A 19555-nucleotide genomic window follows, 5' to 3' on the forward strand; every position below is an offset into this window, starting at 1 on the left:
ACCTCACAGCTCCTCTGATAGAAACAATATCTGCCTCCCAGGATTGTTGGGTTAATGAAAGATGATGGATGCAACCAGTGTCTGACACATAGCAGGCATTCAGGTCTAGTAAGTGGTGCTGTTGTGATGACTACCACTGTCGTCATCCCCAACAGCGTCATTGCACCATCATCATCCTCACCTTCATTCCTGAGTTCTTCTCATCCTGTTCTGTCGTGTTCAGGCCTAGGTAAGTCAGACATAGACGTCTAAAAATCCGTGCATGTATTTAAAGCACTTGTTTGTTGAGCAACTACTGTATGCCAGCCACTAAGGATACAACAGGAATAGGACAAGGTCCTCTGCCTCCTCCAGGGAGCTCACAGTGTCCTGCAGGGAACAGAAAAGGAAAGAAATACACGTAACAATGTGTCACACTTGTAGTCCTAAAAATAAGTCAAAATAATACTATTTAATAATAACCACCATTTGCTGAGTGCTGAAATAAAAAAGGGCTTCCTATGCCAGCGTGTTCACATAGCCCCCACTCCTGCCTTCATCCCAGTGACTCTCCCGCATAACCTGTGAGATTTCATCTTCACAGCAACCCTATATTAGTTTCTCATGGCTGCTGTGTCAGATTATCACGAATTTTGTGGCTTAAAATAACACAAATGTATTCTTAGAATTCTAGAGCTTGGGAGTCTGAAGTCAGGCTCCCTGGGCTAAAGTGAAGGTGTGGGCAGGGCTCTGCTTCATCTGGAGGCTCTAGAGGAGAAACCATTTCCTTGCCATTTCTGGCTTTTAGAGGCCACCTGCATTCCTTGGCTTGTGGCTTCTCCCTCATCTGCAAAGCTGACCTCTGCTTCCACCCTTCCATCTTCTTTTTCTGACCCTCTTACCTGCCTCTTACAAGGTACCTTGTGATCACACCAAGCCCACCTAAAAAGTCCAGAATAATTTCCCCACCTCGAGATCCCTAACTCAATCCCACCTTAAAGTCACCATTGCCATATAAGGGAACATAGTTACAGGTTTGGGGGATGAAAATGTGGACATCTTTGGTGGGCCATGACTGTGCCTTCCACAAACCCTAATAAGGTAGGGACTGTCGATCACTTCTGCACCAGAGATGAGGAAACTGAGGCCTACGGAGGTAATGTGGCATGCAAAGTCACAAAAGCAGCTGGGATTGGAAACCAGGTTTATCTGAGCTGTGGGAGTTGGGTCTGGTTTCCACTGTGCTACAAAAGGCAATGCAGAAGTCAAGAGCAGGCCAGAGAAGAAGGCTTCCAGAAAGAGAGGGAACGGAGACAAGCTGTGCAAGATAAGTAGGGCATTCCAGGGTGGCAGTGCTACACCCTGGTTCGCCAGAGTGACATCTATGCAGGTGATGTCCCCAAAACACACCAGGCCAGGTTCCCCTATAATTCCATAATGTCAAGGCAAAAACAGTAGCTTCAGTAAGGGCTTCAACAGTTCAGCTGGTGATCTCCATTCCAGAATTCACTTTAATGTTTGGGACGTTTCTCGAAGATCAGCCTCCTGTCTGAAAAATAGGCATTATTAATGCCTATTAATCCAAGCACATTAGCCATCCTCCTCTACTTGCTTTCCTTCTTCTCCCTAACCCTGGAGAGGGTTTTTGTTGTTGTTGTTGTTGTTGTTGTTGATGATGATGTTTGAGACAAGGTCTTACTCCCTTACCCAGGCTGGAGTGCAGTGGTGTAATCTTGGCTCACTGCAACTTCTGCCCCCAGGGCTCAAGCAACCCTCCCATTTCAGGCCCCCTGAATAGCTGGGACGACAGGCTCACCACCACGCCCGGCTAATTTTTATACTTTTGTAGAGACAGGGTCTCACTATGTTGCCCAGGCTGGTCTTGAACTCCTACAGAGTCCAGAATAATTTCCCCACCTCGAGATCCCTAACTCAATCCCACCTTAAAGTCACCATTGCCATATAAGGGAACACAGTCACAAGTTTGGGGGATGAAAATGTGGACATCTTTGGTGGGCCATGATGTCATCCTTCCAGCTTGACCTCCCAAACTGCTGGGATTACAGGCGTGCGTTATCTCGCCTGGCCTTGTTTTTTGTTGTTGTTGTTGTTTGTTTGTTTGTTTTTGAGACGGAGTCCCTCTCTGTCGCCCAAGAGGAGTGCGGTGGTGCGATCTCGGCTCACTGCAACCTCCACCTCCAGGGTTCAAGCACTCTCCTGCCTCAGCCTCCTGAGTAACTGGGATTACAGGCACATGCTACCATGCCCCACTAATTTTTGTGTTTTAGTAGAGACGGAGTATCACCATGTTTGCCAGCCTGGTCTTGAACACCTGACCTCAGGTGATCTGCCCACCTCGGCCTCCCACAGTGTTGGGATTACAGGCGTGAGCCACAGCACCCATCACTTGTTTGTTTTTTAATAGATTTTTTTAAATTTGTATAAATGTAAGAGATCCAAGTGCAATTTTGTTACATGCATGTATTGCCTAGTGGTGAAGTCTTGGCTTTTAGTATATTCATCACCCAGGTAATGTACATTGGATCCATTCAGCAATTTGCCATCACCCACTCCCCTTCCGCCTCCCATCTTCCAAGTCTCCAATGTCTGTCATTCCATACTCTATGTCCATGTGTACATACTAGTTAGCTCCCACTTATAAGTAAGAACATGCACTATTTGACGTTCTGTTTCTGAATTTTGTTTCACTTAAAATAATGGCCTTCTATAATCCCAGCTACTTGGGAGGATCACTTGAGTCTAGGAGTTCAAGACCAGCCTAGGAAATATAGTGTGATCCTATCTCAAAAATAAATAAATACATAAACTATTTGTTTTAGAAAAACTTTAGTTTCAGAGAAAAACTGAGCAAAAGATACCCAGACTTCCTGTATACCTGCTTCCCATCCCTGCATAGCCTCCCCCCATTATCAGCGTCCACCACCATCTGTTGCAACTGATGAACCCACACTGATATATTATGATCTCCCAGAGCCTGGGGTTTTGTTCAAAAACATTTTCCAGTATTAAGAAGCATCTCATTTCTATAGCAGGCGAGGGAAATAAACTGTCTAGACACAGGCCAGACTAGCCTGGCCTTTTCCAACCTCAGCCATTACTTAAAGTCTGAATAGAATTCCCCAGAGAACTTGCAAGCAGAGACTCCTGGGGTCATCCAGGCTGGGAAGGAGCAAACAAACATGCTTATTATAAAAATAGTATGTAACTTTTTTAAACTTTGGGGAAAATAAGAAAATAAGTCACCTATGATCTCACAACCAGAGAAGACTCTATTAACATGTCAGGTGCATTTCTTTTACAATGCTTTTTCTATGAATAAAATAAAGATAATAGCATCTACTGAGCTTATTCTGAGTGCAGGGCCCTGTTTTAAATATTTGTGTTCATGGTCCCAATCCTCACTGCCATCCTTCCAGGCAGGGACTATTATCATCTTAGTTAACAGCTGAAAATATAGAGGCAAAGAGAGATGAAACTATAAAAGGATGAATAGATGTAAATATATATGAATGGAAATGGAAGCCGGGATGGTGAATAAGAGTATAGTCTTTGGAAAAAGGCCACTTCCTATTTTCCTCTAATTTTATATATTCCTTATACGGTAATATTGACACAAGTCGTAAAATGCATGTGTTTTAAAATTCAAAAGGTACAGAACGTCATACTGTGAAAAGTCACCTTCCCTCTCCTGAGCCCAGCTACTCAGAGGTAACCACATTTAGCAATTGCTTTTTATCTTTCCAGAGTTGTTTTATGCAGGCAAATATAGCTTTGGAGAGGGGTGTGTGTGTGTATCTGTGCATGCATTTCTCTTCACACAGGTGAAGCGTATAGTCTACGCTTTGCTTTGTTAATACAACAAAACGTCTCACAGGTCTTTACATGTCAGTCAAGAGTGGTTTCTAATTTATCAGTCGCATGGTGTTGAGAGGATATTTAACGAGTTCCACCTCCATCTGGGTCATTGTGAGAAGTAAATAAAATAATGCAGGTAAAACACTTACCCAGAGTCTGTTACATAGTAAGTACTCACATGTAAGATATGATTATTAGAATTTTCATCGTCCTGCATGTAGAGTTTTCCATTTTGTGCTTTATGACTAAAATTATGTCACCCCGTTGGATATCAAAATAAACGTAAAAATAAACATCTATTCTTACTTTGTACCATATAGAAAAATTAACCGTAAATGGATGCCAGACCTAAATGTAAAACTAATGTAAAACTAAAGCTATACGAGCTAAAAAAAAAAAAAAAAAAAAGGAAAATCTGTGTGATCCTTGAGTTAGTAAAGAATTTTTTGCTAGGACCATCAAAGAGCACAATTCATTTTTTTTTTAAAAAAGTGATAACCCCAGTGATCGCTCATCCTGGTATTTCACCCCTCTTTGTGAATGTGGTTGAGCTCTGTGACTTGATTCTATGAGTAGAATGCAGCAAAGTTGATGAGACTTCATTTCTGTGATTATGTTACATGGGCTTGTAACTGTCATCTTGCTAGCGGTCTCTATGTGCCTTCTTAGCTTGCTCACTTCATGTTGGACAGGCCAACAGGGATGGAAACCGAGGCTGGCCAGCAAGGAACTGAGATCCTCTGTAAGCAGCCCTGGAGGAACTTAATTCAGCAACAACCTGAGTGACTTGGAATTCAAAAGGTACAGAAAATTCAAAAGATACAGAAAGCTCCTTCCGCAGTTGAGCTTTCAAATAAGACCCTGGCCCCAGCTGACAACTTGATTGCAGCCTCATGAAAGATGGAAAAGCAAAGGACCCAGACGAGCTGCTCCTAACCCACAGAAACAGTGAGATAATTAACGTGCATTGTTTCAAGTGACAAAGTTTATGGTGATTTGACCCACAGCAACAGGTAACTAACACAACTGCTATGATTCTGGAGAGTGATTTGGTGCAGTGAGTCAAGGACCTTAACAAATAAATACCCTTTGATTCTGCAATTCCACTTTGGGGATTTCTTCTAAGGAAAAAAAAAGAGGCAATTGCACCCAAAAGTACACACAAAGATATAAGTCACAAAATTCCCCCATCAAAGAAAACGTTCTAACATTCATTGGGGGCCAACTATGTGCCGGGAACTCTGTATTCTTGGCTTCACTTGAGCCTCACAACAGTCCTGTTCTTATAAGATCACCCCCATTTTACACACCAGAAAATGAAGTCTCCAAGAGATAAAGAAACTCACTCATGATTAATCAGACAATACTTACTAAATTGTAAGTACAGTCTCTGGCACAAGGCAAATGCTCAATAAATCATACAGTGTTAGGAATAATTCAGCTTCAAGTTTTAGAAACCTAAACCATAATGTCTTAAGCCAAAAAAGCTCATGGAACTGGGTAGTTTAGCAGTACAGAAGTGTAGCCGGCTCCAGGCATGGCTGTATCCAGGAGCCCAAGGTCATCAGGGCTCTATCTTCACCAGTCTATTAGCTCTGCTTGCTTCTGTTTCTCAGGCTCTTATCACATGACAGGCAAAGGCCCAAACTTACTTCCTCCTGGCCAAGAAGTCTAGAGAACAAGAGCATCTCTCTCCCAAAATCCAGAGACTAATCCCAGAGAAGAATCTGATTGGCCATGGGACTGGGTCACATGCCTCTTTCTGAAATTATGTCACCAGGAAGTTCAGGCTCTATGATTGGCCATTCCAGATCACATGACACCACCCCAGGGCATGATTGTCACGATTGACAGTCCCTCCCAGGACCACAAGGGTGGAGCAGAGCAGTTCCCACAAGGAAGAAATGCTGCAGACAATGATTACTCTCGTGTAGATATTCAGCAGTAAAGATTGTAGTCAGACCACGACCTTCCAGCTCCGGAGCTCATACTGTCTCCGTTGCACACACCTCATCTCCCACCCGCCTTCCCTAACCTTTTCAAACTTCAAGGCAGATCAGGAGATGAGAACTGAAGGCTGCTGTCAACATGCCTGGAAAACAACTCTTCCACCCAATAGTGTGCAGCAAAAAGCATCTTGTAAAAGATCCTCCTTTGGTGAACACAAGCCAGCCAGATGCAAAGGTCAGGGCCAAGAGGAGCTCATGCATCCCCGTCCTCACACACAAGGACTCTAGCACTGCCAACATCATCAGCAACACAGCAAGCCCAGGAGAGGCTCTTGAGAACGCTGGGGGTCAGTAGCTCCTCCCTGGCCCTACCAAGACAGTGAAACAGTTATAAAAATGGCTGATGTTTATTGGGTACTTCCTATTGGCCAGGCCCTGTTCTAAGCACATGGACTCACTCATTCTTCACAACCCTATCAGGAATGTACTATCGGCTGGGCACGGTGGCTCACGCCTGTAATCCCAGCACTTTGGGAGGCCAAGGCAGGAGGATCACTTGAGACCAGGAGTCCTAGATCAGCCTGGCCAACATAGCAAGATCCAATCTCCACAAAAAATAAAAGAAATTAGCCGGGCACAGTGATGTATGCCCGTGATCCCAGCTAAGCTGAGGTGGGAGGATTGCTTGAGCCCAGGAGGTTGAGGCTGCAGTGAGCTATGGTGGCATCACTGCACTCCAGCCTGCGGGACAGAGCAAGACCATGTCTCTAAATAAAATGAAATAAAATAAAATAAAATAAAATAAAGGAAAATGTGTTAATTGAACAATGATTATCTACTGGTACCAAGCTGGGCTGTTTCATTTAAACCTTAAAACAACTCTGTCAGCTGGGCACTCTTACCCTCCTTTCACAGATGAAGGAAACGGAGGCTCCCAGATACCAATAACTTGTCTAAAGTCATGTAGCTCATTAGAGAAAGGGGCAGAGTTGGCCGGGCGCGGTGGCTCAAGCCTGTAATCCCAGCACTTTGGGAGGCCAAGACGGGCAGATCATGAGGTCAGGAGATCGAGACCATCCTGGCTAATATGGTGAAACCCCGTCTCTACTAAAAAATACAAAAAACTAGCCGAGCGAGTTGGTGGGCGCCTGTAGTCCCAGCTACTCGGAAGGCTGAGCCAGGAGAATGGCGTAAAACCCGGGAGGCAGAGCTTGCAGTGAGCTGAGATCCGGCCACTGCACTCCAGCCTGGGCAACAGAGCGAGACGCCATCTCAAAAAAAAAAAAAAAGAGAAAGGGGCAGAGCTTGAATCCAAGACTCCAGAGCCCAGGTTTTTGTGCCCACATCACACTGCCTCCCCTGGGTATCCCATTACAGGTCTTTCAGCCCCCATTGCTCCCAGGCATCCTAGCCTCCCACATCCAGCTCCCCCAGGCTCCCTCCCTCCCGGCCCACGCTAGCTCTCTCCCCCTCTTCTCCACAGAGCTCAACAGCATTGCTCTGTCTGCACACGGTTTCCCAAGAGAGAAAGAAAAAGTCGAAAATTTTGTTTTGTACAAGCTGCCCTTTTTGCCTGTGGCTAAAATTCCCCCCACAGAACAGGAGTAACAACCAAAGTCATACAAAAGGGAAGCTGGCAACTTGGCCCTCCTTCAGGAATATTCCCTGAGCTTGCACCATGGCCAGCAGCTGCCTCGGGGCTGGAGAGATGAGGAGGAAGAAAACCAAGCCTCCTCGGGGAGCTGATAGAAACAAGCACAGGTCCCCCATAGAACAGAGTCCTCTTAATTCGGCCTGCTCAGGCAATGGACAAAACTGTCCAAAGGATGGAGAGCTTGAAGGATGTGTAGAAATTAATCAGTGGGCAAGTCAAGAGGGAGAGCATTTCGGATACAAAGATCCAGAGGTAGAGCATGGTCTCTGGAAAGCAAGCAACAGCCCAGTGTGGCAGTCACGCCAGGAGTGACCAGGGGCTGTGAGGTAGGCATCTGAGGACTGGAGCTGACCAGCACCTTTTCTTCCTTCTTCAGGTAACGGTACCGCAATTTTCCTTAGGGGAACCATCCCTTCCCACTGCATGGTCTTAGCAGGACTGTCAATCAAGTTGACCCACCCACCTACAGCCAAGCTAGGCCGGATGCTTTCTCCCTGGAATTTGCATCATAAATAGGAAATATAATGATGGAAAGTATTGGGGGTATAAGGTTTACTCATTTCTGAGACAATGCCTTGAAGAAGGTCTCTGCTTTTGTTCTAAATTTCCTGAGCTTTTGTGAACCCTTTCTTTTTCAAGGCTTGGGTTTTCCAGCTTTTCTTTCCATTTGGTGTGAGATACACATCATTACATTTTTAAGCATAAATTAGCCATTGCTGGTTTCAGGGGCTTCCAATCAAGCCATATAAACAGATACAGAAATACATCTAGCCGGGTGTGAGGACTCAGTCACATGGCCATGGGGAGAGTAGAGAATGGATTAGACACTATAAGGAGTGAGTTTGGGATCAGAAATGCCAGGTAGGTGGTGACTGCAGACATACAGGTGAGCAACTAGGTGGCCCAAACTGTGACAATGACCTGTGGAATACAGAGAAGGGCTCATGGACCAACCCAAAGAGTAGACGCATGTATCACCCATTCCATCGCAAGCATTTCTTAAGCACCTAAAATGTGGCCAACATTTGCCCATCTTTGTGGCCACCTGTCTGCTTGTCATCTGCCGCTTGTCTCCTGGATCAGCTACCTATTGCTGTATAATACATTACCCCAAAACTTACTGGCATAAAATCGTAACTATAATGAAGGTCCATTGTCTTCTGTGGGTCAAAAATTCAACACAGTCTTGGGTGGTCTCATGAGGTTACAGTCAAGATATCAGCCAGGGCTGCCATCACTTGAAGGCTTGACTGGGACTGCAGGATTTGCTGCCAAGGTGGCTCCCTCATAGGGCTGGCAAGTTTCTGATTGCTGCCAAGGGGTGGTGAGGAGAACACCACCTCCAGGAAAGGGCCTGGAGCATGACCAGCCATGTGGGGAGAGAGGCCAGCGGCCATCAATATAGTAGACACATGAGTGAAGAATCTAGCCCGCAAGTGGATCCTGCAGCCCCAGCTATTCTGGCCTATACCATGTGCATCAGAGAGACACAGCCCAGCCAAACCCTTCCTAAATTCCTGCCCCATAGATCTAGAAGCAAAATAAAACAGTTGCATCAAGACACTACATTATACAGTAGTTTTTTTTGTTTGCTTGCTTGTTTGTTGTTTTTTTGTGACAGAGTCTCGCTCTTTTGCACAGACTGGAGTGCAGCGGTGCAATCTTGGCTCACTGCAACCTCTGCCTCCCAAGTTCAAGCGATGCTCATGCCTCAGCCTCCCAAGTAGCTGAGATTACAGGTGCCTGCCACCACACCTGGCTGATTTTTGTATTTTTAGTAGAAACAGGGTTTCACCATATGGGCCAGGCTGGTCTTGAACTCCTAACCTCAAGTGATCTGCCTGCCTAGGCCTCCCAAAGTGCTGGGATTACAGGCATGAGCCACTGCACCCGACCTAGAGTAGTTTTTTACTCAACATTAGATAATGCAAACATATTTTTTAATCCCTATTACCATTTTTTGCATCTACCCACAGGGTCTATAACCTTGACTTCTTCTAACAGACTTTCTCGAGGGGACTGGAAGTACTGGATTACTCTGCCTACACTAGCAGAAACCTGGTAGTGCCTAAGGGTTCACATCCTCCCATGGTGCCCCTTAGCCAATCGCTGACTACAGCAGGAGTATGAAAGCCCAGTTTCCTTGCTCTCGTGGGTTAAATGGTGCCCTCCAAAAAAATAGGTCCACTCATGGCCGGGCATGGTGGCTTATGCCTGTAATCCCAGCACTTTGGGAGGCCAAGGCAGGCAGATCACAAGGAGAGTTTGACACCAGTCTGGCCAACATGGTAAAATCCTGTCTCTACAAAAAATTAGCCAGGTGTGGTGGTGTGTGCCTGTAATCCCAGCTACTCGAGAGGCAGAGGCACGAGAATTGTGCAAACTCGGGAGGCAGAGGTTGCAGTGAGCTGAGACAGCGCTATTGGACTCCAGCCCAGGAGGCAGTGTGAGACTCCATCTCACAAAAATAAATAAATAAAGATAGGTCCACACAGAAACTGTGCATCTGGCCTTATTTGGAAAAACGGTCTTTGTAGATGTAATTAAGTTAAGGATCTTGAGATGAGATAGCCCTGGATTATCCAGGTCAATGAGCCAATGACAACTGTCCTCATAAGAACAGAAAAAGACATAGACACAGAAGATAAGAGAAGGCCATATGATGATGGAGGTACACAGGGAACGGATGTGTCTACAAGCCAGGGGACTCGCAGGATTGCAGTGCCACCAGGAGCTGGAAGAAAGGCATGGAACAGATCCTCCCCTAGAGCTCGTAGAGGAAGCCGACCCTACCAACATCTTCATTTCAGACTTCTGGTCTCCAGAACTGTGAGAGAATAAATTCCTGTTGATTTTTTCTTTATTTTCTTTCTTTTTTTTTTTTTTTTGAGATGGAGTCTCGCTTTGTTACCCAGGCTAGAGCGCAGTGGTGTGATCTCAGCTCACTGCAACATCCACCTCCTGGTTCAAGCGATTCTCCTCTCTCAGCCTCCCAAGTAGCTGGGATTACAGGCATGTGCCACCACGCCTGGCTAATTTTTGTATTTTTAGTAGAGACGGGGTTTCACCACATTGGCCAGACTGGTCTCGAACTCCTGACCTCAGGTGATGCACTTGCCTCAGCCTCTCAAAGTGCTGGGATTACAGGCGTGAGCCACTGCGCCTGGCCAATTCCTGTTGTTTTAAGCCACACAGTGGTGGTAATTTCTTAAGACAGGTCTAGGAAACTACCACACTTGCTTCAAGGCAGGACAAATGCTAAAATGTAATTTATGCTCCAGAAACCCACAGTATCAGGCTGAAGCTGGAATCCCACTTGAACTTGAACTTGCCCTTCCCTAGTCTGCTTTCCTCACTCAACTTCCAGTTTTTCCTGGGAGCCTTCCTCAATAAATCATTTGCATATCAATTCCCATTTTCAGTCGGTTCTGGGGCAATCTGACTTAAGACAGGCAATAAGGGGCGGGGCCAAGATTTGCACCGAGGCTATCTAACCCCAGAAAGTTAGAAGACTCACGTCATTTATTTCAGAATCAGACCTACCTGGGCCAGCCCCCTAGGAGCTGAGTGACCATAGGTAAGTGGCTTAGCATCTCTGGGCCTCAGTTTCCTGATCTGCAAGATGGGGCCAGTCTTGCTATCTCTCCCTCAGGGTAGCCAGGATAATTAGAGATGGTGTATGTAAGGATGCAGCGGGAGCCCAGGACTTGGGCACTGTGTTCTGAACCACTGGGTAGGTATGGGGCAGATACGTCTAGCCAGGTATGTGGACTCAGATGATGCAATCTCACCCCCAGGCAGTGCTCTGGAAGATGTGGACCCTCCATGAGCCCTCAATGTCCTGTATTGATTAGATTTGGTTTGCACAATGTTCCCAAGATGAAAGGAGCTAATGGCGAGCCATCTTATCAAAGCATATCTGTTAGATCTCAAGGCTCGTGGTATATCATCAGCTGAAAAAGAGAAAAATGCAAGTTGGAGGGGAAAGGGAAAAATTACAAAGGCCAGGAACACAATGAAAAGGGCAGTCGGTGTTCTGAACCTCTAACAGCAGCCCCACTCTTGTTCTCGGGGGATGGTTCTGATAGAGAAGGCATTTCAGGTAGGGAGGCATTGACTAAGCCTGTCCCATTTCACCCATGAGGAAACTGACCTTCAGAGAGGTTGCCCAGGGTCTCACAGGTGTGGTTGAATCCAGGTCTGCTCAAATCCAGAGGCCAGACTCTCAACCCTAGCCTCCCTTAAGCTGTCTGAGGTCTCTCCTGATCTGATTCCATTCTTCCCTTCACCCTCCAGCCTAGTCCCCATCCACCAAGTCCAGCATTTCAAACCACAACATGTTCTTGGAGGTTTTTACTCAATGCAGCTATGGCACCCAGAGGAGTCTCAGAAACAAACAAGAAAGCCTCTCTATGAGCAGAACTACAGTCACCCATCCCATCATGATCATGGATCCATAGTCATCCATCATGGCACCATGTTACTAAATGTCAAGACCACACCTGCACACCTGCATTGGAGATTTCAAGATGTCACTAAGAAATAGGTAACTAACACTCAGCACAAAATGTTCTCTGGAGCTAGTTTGGACATTCTCCATAAAGAAGAGACCCGGTGGGATAATCTGAGATGCCTCAATGCTTTATAATTACATGAGTCATTTCTACCCAGATAGGACTGGATAGAGTTTAGAATGCTATTTGCTCTGTGTGCTACTATACCACTGAAAGAGAGGTGGAAGTTGCCTGAGCAAATTAACTGTGTCATTTTTGCTCCATGTGGGGTCAACCCAGCCTAATACTGTGGCAAGAACAGCGATGAAATAGCTAAAATGGAATCAACCCAATGTCCATCTCAGTGGTTTGAATAAATCATCATATTACAATCATTCCTTGAAATATATTGCTATGAAAATGAACAAACCATATAGGACACAGCATAGATTCATCATATATATACATATATATATTTCATCATATATATTTCATCTCTACATGTATTTCATCATATATATGTTCATATATATATAATATAATATTATATTATTATTTTTTTTTTTTTTTTTTTTTTTTTTTTTTTTTTTTTGAGTGGAGCCCCGCACTCTGTCCCCCAGACTGGAGTACTAGCATGATCTCGGCTCACTGAACCCTCCGCCTTCTAGGTTCAAGCAATTCTCCTGCCTCAGCCTCCCGAATAGCTGGCATTACAGGCGTGAACTACCACATCTGGCTACTTTTGTTTTTTGTTTTATCTTTTGTTTTGATTTTTTTGTTTCTTTGTTTGAGACAGAGTCTAGCTTTGTCTCCAGGCTATAGTGCAGTGGCGCAATCTTGGCTCACTACAACCTCCGCCTCCAGGGTTTAAGCTATTCTGCCTCAGTCTCCCAAGTAGCTGGGACTACAGGCGCACCACCACACCCAGCTAATTTTTGTATTTTTAGTATAGACAGGGTTTCACCATGTTGGCCAGGATAGTCTCGATCTCCTGACCTCATGATCCACTCACCTTGGCCTCCCAAAGTGTTGAGATTACAGGCGTGAGCCACCACGCCCAGCTGATTCACCTTATAATACTGAGTAAACAAAAAAATCAAACACCAAAGAATACAATACAGTGTGATTCTATTTAAAGTTCAAAGCAAGCAAAGCTAAACTACATTGTGAGGGTGCATGCTTAGGCAGTAAAACTGTAAAAACAAGCAAACAACTGAGAACCACAGAAGAAAGGATGGTGAATATTTCTAAGGGAGTAAAGGGGAAATAAACAGAAGCTTCTGGGTTCTGACAATATCTATATCTTGAACTGGTTGGTAATTACATGGGTGTTTCCTTTATAACTATTTGTTATACTTTGTGTACTGTATATGTTGTACAGATGTGTTATATGAATGTTATATATCACAATAAAAATGTTTTAAGAATGTCATTCGGGGCCAGGCATGGAGACTCATGCCTGTAATCCCAGCACCTTGGGAGGCCAATGTGGGAGTATCACTTGAACCCAGGAGCTTGAGACCAACCTGGACAACATAGCGAGACCTTGACTCTACTGAAAATAAAGTTTAAAAAATTAGCCGGGCATGATGGCATGCACCTGTAGTCCCACCTATTCAGGAGAAAGATGTGAGAGGATGGCTTGAGTCCTGGAGTTGGAGGCTGCAGTGAGCTATGATTGTACCACTGCACTCCAGCCTGGGTGACAGCACAAAACCCTTTTCAAAAAAAAAAAAAAAAAATTAAAGAATGTCATTAGGGAATTGCAAATTATAAACAACAATGGGATATCACTACACACCTATTAGCATGGCCAAAATCCAGAATACCGACAACCCCAAATGCTGGCAAGCATGTGAACAAACAGGAACTCTCATCCATTGCTGGTGGGAATGCAAAATGGTACAGCAACTTTGTGAGACGGTTTGGGAGTTTCTTACAAAGCTAAACCTACTCTTATTATATGATTCAGCAATTATACTCCTTGATATTTACCCAAATGAAGGGAAAACTTATGTCCACGTAAAAACCTGCACACAGATGTTTATAGCAGGCTTTACTCATGATTGCCAGAATTTGGGAGCAACCAAAATATTCTTCAGCAGGTGAATGGATAAAAACTGAAGTACCTCCAACAGTGGCAAATGATTCAGTGCTAAAAAGAAATGAGCTATCAAGCCATGAAAAGATATGGACAAACTTTAAATGCGTATTACCAAGTGAAAGAAGTCAGCCTGAAGAGGGTACATACAGGATGATTCCAACTCTATGACATTCAACTCTATGACATTCAAAGGTAAAACTATGGAGACAGTGAAAAGATCAGTGGAAGCCAGGGGTTGGGGAGAAAGACGGGATGAACAGGCAGAGCAGAGGATTTGTAAGGCAGTGAAATTATTCTTTATGATACTTTAATGGTGGCTACACGTCATTACACACTGGTCCAAACCTACAGAAGGTACAACACCAAGAGTTGTAATGTAACTATGTACATTGTATATGTACTAATGTAAACTATGTACTTGGGTGATAGATGATTGACATGGTTTGGCTGCGTCCCCAACCAACTCTTACCCTGAATTATAATAATCCCCATGTGTCAAAGGCGGGGTCAGGTGGAGATAATTGAATCATGGGGGCAGTTTCTCCCATACTGTTCTCGTGGTAGTCAGTAAGTCTCATGAGATCTGATGGTTTTATAAATGGGAGTTCCCTTGCACAAGCTCTCTTGCCTGCTGCCATGTAAGATGTGATTTTGCTCCTCATTTGCCTTCCACCATGATCATGAGGCCTCCCCAGCCATGTGGAAATGAGTCAACTAAACCTCTTTCCTTTATAAACTACCCAGTCTTAGGTATGTCTTTATTCACAGTGTGAGAACAAACTACTACAATGATCATGTATTAATGTAGGTTCACAGATTCTAACCCATGCACCACTTTTGGGGGGTAGGGAGGGAGGATGTTGCTAGTGAGGGAGGTTAAGGGCAGGGGTCAGGGAGAATATGGTCCATACATAAGGAATCTCTGTATTTTCCACTCAGTTTTGCTGTGAACCTAAAACTGCTCTAAAAATAAGGTTTGTTACTATTTTTAAGTTTTAAGAAATAAAGAAAAGGCAAAGGAAGAAAAGAAAAGGAAAAGGGATCTTGGGCACATAACTTACTCTCGGCACCTCGTCTATAAAATAGGAAAAAACAACACCTCACTCACAGACTTGCGAGGACAAAAAGCGAGAAAATGTGTAAGCTGTCGAGTGTATCTTCCATTCGTCTGGGAGTTACTGACCAGGACATGAGTTCATATTCCCGAGCCACTGCCCCCTCACCAGCTAGAAAAAAACCAACTGGCCAGGAGCAGTGGCTCAGGCCTGTAATCCCAGCACTTTGGGAGTCCACAGCAGGAGGATCACTTGAGCCCAGGAATTTGAGATCAACCTTGGCAACACCGTAAGACCTCATTTCAGTGGCACATGCCTTTAATCCAGCTACTCAGGAGGCTGAGGCAGGAGGATGGCTTGAGCCCCGGAGATCCAGACTGCAGTGAGCTATGATCTTGCCATGCAATCCAGTCTGGGTGATGGGATCTAACCAAATGCCCACTAACTTAAAGGAAACAGATGTAGTTCTTTTGTTCGTTCGTTCGTTTGTTTATTTATTGAGACGGGGTCTCACTCTGTCACCCAGGCTGGAGTGCAGTGGCATAATTGCAGCTCACTGCGCATCTATCTCCCAGGCTCAAGTGATCCTCCCACTTCACCCTCCCCAGTAGCTAGGACTACAGGTGCACACCACCACACCCAGCTAATTTTTTAGTTTTTGTAGAGAAAGGATCTCACTATGTTGCCCAGGCTGGTCTCAAACTCCTGGCCTCAAGAAATCCTCCCACCTTGGCCTTCCAAAGTGCTGGGACTGCAGGAGTGAGCCACTGCGCCTGGCCAAGATGTAGTTTAAATAAAATAGGATAAATAAATTAATTAATTAAATAGAAACAGAAATAAAATGACAGACCCAAAGGCTGTCAGACAGTGACATGTTGAAAAGCGGCTAATCCTTCCCCGGGGGCAAAGGTACCTGAGCCTCCCCACCCCTCATCTCACACTCTGGTTGCTGTGTGTATTTGAGGCTGAGGACTGCAGTCTGCTGGGATTCTATAATCAGTGCTAGGATTCAGGGAGGAGAGACTGGTCAGGAAGAGACACTGCCCACACTCCTCTAGCACATTTGTGGCCTCCCCAGGGTCCTGGGGGTAACCTAGAAAGAAGATAAACAGAGTGGGCTTGTGACAATTGAAAATATCTATTTTTCTCCCAAAGCCAGACACAAGAAGGAACAGGGTGACTTCTTCAGCTCATCTCAAGGGAACACTTTGATCCAGGTCTAATGGATCACTAAAATCTCTTCTCCCTGCTGAGTGGGTGGAATGTCAACAGCCCAGAGCAACAGTGCCCCAGCAGTGTTCCAAATGTCTTCAGTCTCTCATTCATTCTGCAAATAACCCCAACCTCCAACTCCAGCACCTGTGACTTGCCAGGTGCTGGCATTACAGCAGCCAGGCAAGGCTCTGCTCTCAAGCAGCTAACATTGTAGCTCAAATAAAAAATAACAAATAGGCCAGGCGTGGTGGCTCACGCCTGTAATCCCAGCACTTTGGGAAACCGAGGCAGGCGGCTCATGAGGTCAGGAGATCAAGACCATCCTGGCTAACATGGTGAAACCCCGTCTCTACTAAAAACGAAAAAAATTAGCCAGGCATGGTCGCATGCGCCTATAATCCCAGCTACTCAGGAGGCTGAGGCAGGAGAATCGCTTGAACCCAGGAGGCAGAGGTTGCAGTGAGCTGAAATCACACTATTGCACTCCAGCCTGGGCGACAGAGAGAGACCCTATCTCAAAATAAATAAATAAATAAATAAATAAATAATAGGTCATTCCAGAGAGTGACAGACCTAAAAAGAAAATATAAGTTGCCAGTTGCAGTGGCTCATGCCTATCATCCCAGAAACTTGGGAGGCCACGGTGGGAGGATTGATTGAGCCCAGGAGTTCCAGACCAGCTTGGACAACACAGCAAGACTCCATTTCTACTTTTAAAAAAAAAAGGAAATAAGAAAGAAAATTAAAGGGTGTATAAAGGAGAGCTACTTGGGCAGATAGTAGGGGGCAACACATGATGGGATGGGCAGGGAAGGGGCAACTGAGCAGATAATATTTAAGCTATGGGTCGGGCACAGTGGCTCACGCCTGTAATCCCAGCACTCTGGGAGGCCAAGGTAGGTGGATCACCTGAGGTCAGGAGTCAGAGACCACCTTGGCCAACATGGTGAAACCCCATTTCTACTGAAAATACAAAAATTAGCCAGGCATGGTGGCGGGCGTCTGTAATCCCAGCTACTTGGGAGGCTGAGGCAGGAGAATTGCTTGAATCCAGGAGGCAGAGGTTGCAGTAAGCCAAGATTGTATCACTGCACTCCAGCCTGGGCGACAGTGAGACTCTCACAAAATTAAAAAAAAAAAATTATAAAATTAAAAATAAAAATAATTTAAGCTATGTCGGATGAGAAGGAGCCAGTTGTGATGATGGAAACTGGGCTGAGGGTGGGCTTTCTCAGCCAAGGGGAATGCAAATAAAAAGACCTTAGGCACAAATTAGCCAAAACCTTGTATTAGTCCCTTAACTATATACAAACGGGGTGACTTCAACCAACAGCCCTGCATTCCCGCACGGTTCTGGAGGCCATGAGTCCAAAATCAAAGCACCAGCATGGCTGGGTCCTTCTGAAGGCTCTGAGGGAGAATCTGTTCTGCGCCTCCGTCCTGCCACCTGGAGGCTGCCAGCAATCCTGGGCGATCCTTGGCTCTTACATGCCTCACCCCAATCTCTGCCTGTCTCCACGTTATCTTCTTTCTGAGTCCTCTCCTCTTTTGATAAGGACAGCCATCATTGGACTGAGGGCCTGCCCTAAATCCAGGATGATTTCATTTCAATATCCTTAACCAGTTGCATCTACAATGACCCTATTTCTTTTCCTTTTTTTTTCTTTTTTTTTTTTTTTTTTTAATACAGGGTCTCTCTGTCACCCAGGCTGGAGTGCAGTGACGCAAACACCACTCACTGCAGCCTGAACCTCCTGGGCTCAAGTGATCTTCCCTCCTCTGTCTCCCAAGTAACTGGGAACACAGGCACGCACTACCATCCCCAGCTAATTTTTTAAAGCTTTTTTGTTTATTTTGCTTCATTCCTTTTACGGCTGAATAACAATACAATGGTGTGGACAGACCACATTCTGTCTAGCTTGAGAAGACACATAATTGTGAGGTTTTTTTTTTAATTCATAATTGATCTTATACAATATGAATGGCACTGTAATTTACTTTGTTTTTTGTTGGGTTTTTTTTTTTATCTACCAATGCGACTTGGTGAAGTGAGTAAAATTGGTGGCTTCTTTAAAATATAACAGACGCTGTCAGATTATGTCAAGAAACGGAAGCGAGTTATTGTGCGGAACGCTCCACGGGTGATATGCCACTCATTCTCACAACACGCCAAGAAAGGTATTATCAGTATTCGAGACACTAGGAAATTAAGTTTCAAAGAAGTAAAGCAATTGGCTGAGTACCAAGCATATGAAAAGCTCTTCAAAATTAGGTATTGAATGGATGAATATAATTATCAGTGGCCGAGCTGGGGATTTGAACTCAGCTCTGTGCACTTACTTGAAGGTCAACCTCCTGCCTCTGCACACAGAACCAGGAAACAGATCACTGTGCATTTAAAGCAGCTGCTGTTATATGCTGATGGGAGGCGGGGGCAGAATTATAATCACCCACTTTCAGCAGTCCTGGAGGACAAGACCTCTCTCCAGGAGGACAAAATTTTCTAGGGCTGACTAGGAAAACACATCAAGCATTTGGTAAATGCACGACCTTTGGAGAAAGGACTGTTGTGAATAACTAAGCTAATAATAATCACCCGACAGCAATTTCCTGCAAGCTGGTTTCTTAACACACATCTGGCAGTTCATCCGCCTTCCCTCTGCTGCAGACGTGGTTTGTCATTAGTCCAGGTGGCGGGAGTGATGGACACTCCAGCGTGTGTGAGCATGCACTTTAACCCTTGCTTCGCTAAGTCTGGGGGAGACTCTCACAGCAAAAGACCTGCCTGGGACACTAGGAAGGGCATTTAACCCTAAGGCTCCACTTAATGGGTTCACTGGGACATTTTGAAAATGTAGTCTGAGGCCGGGTGCGGTGGCTCATGCCTGTAATCCCAGCACTTTGGGAGGCCAAAGAGGGCAGATCACATGAGGTCAGGAGTTTTGAGACCAGCCCGGCCAACATGGTGAAACCCCGTCTCTACCAAAAATACAAAAATTAGCTGGGTGTGGTGGCGGGTGCCTGTAATCCCAGCTACTCAGGAGGCTGAGGCAGGAGAATTGCTTGAACCTGGGAGGCAGAGGTAGCAGTGAGCTGAGATGGTGTCACTGCACTTCAGCCTGGGTGCCAAAGGGAGAGTCTGTCGGAAGGAAGGAAGGAAGGAAGGAAGGAAGGAAGGAAGGAAGGAACGAAGGGAGGGAGGGAGGGAGGGAGGGAAGAAGGGAGGGAGG

Source organism: Rhinopithecus bieti, unplaced genomic scaffold (assembly GCF_001698545.2).
Source record: "Rhinopithecus bieti isolate Rb0 unplaced genomic scaffold, ASM169854v2 scaffold_8226, whole genome shotgun sequence".
In the NCBI taxonomy this organism is placed as follows: Eukaryota; Metazoa; Chordata; class Mammalia; order Primates; family Cercopithecidae; genus Rhinopithecus; species Rhinopithecus bieti.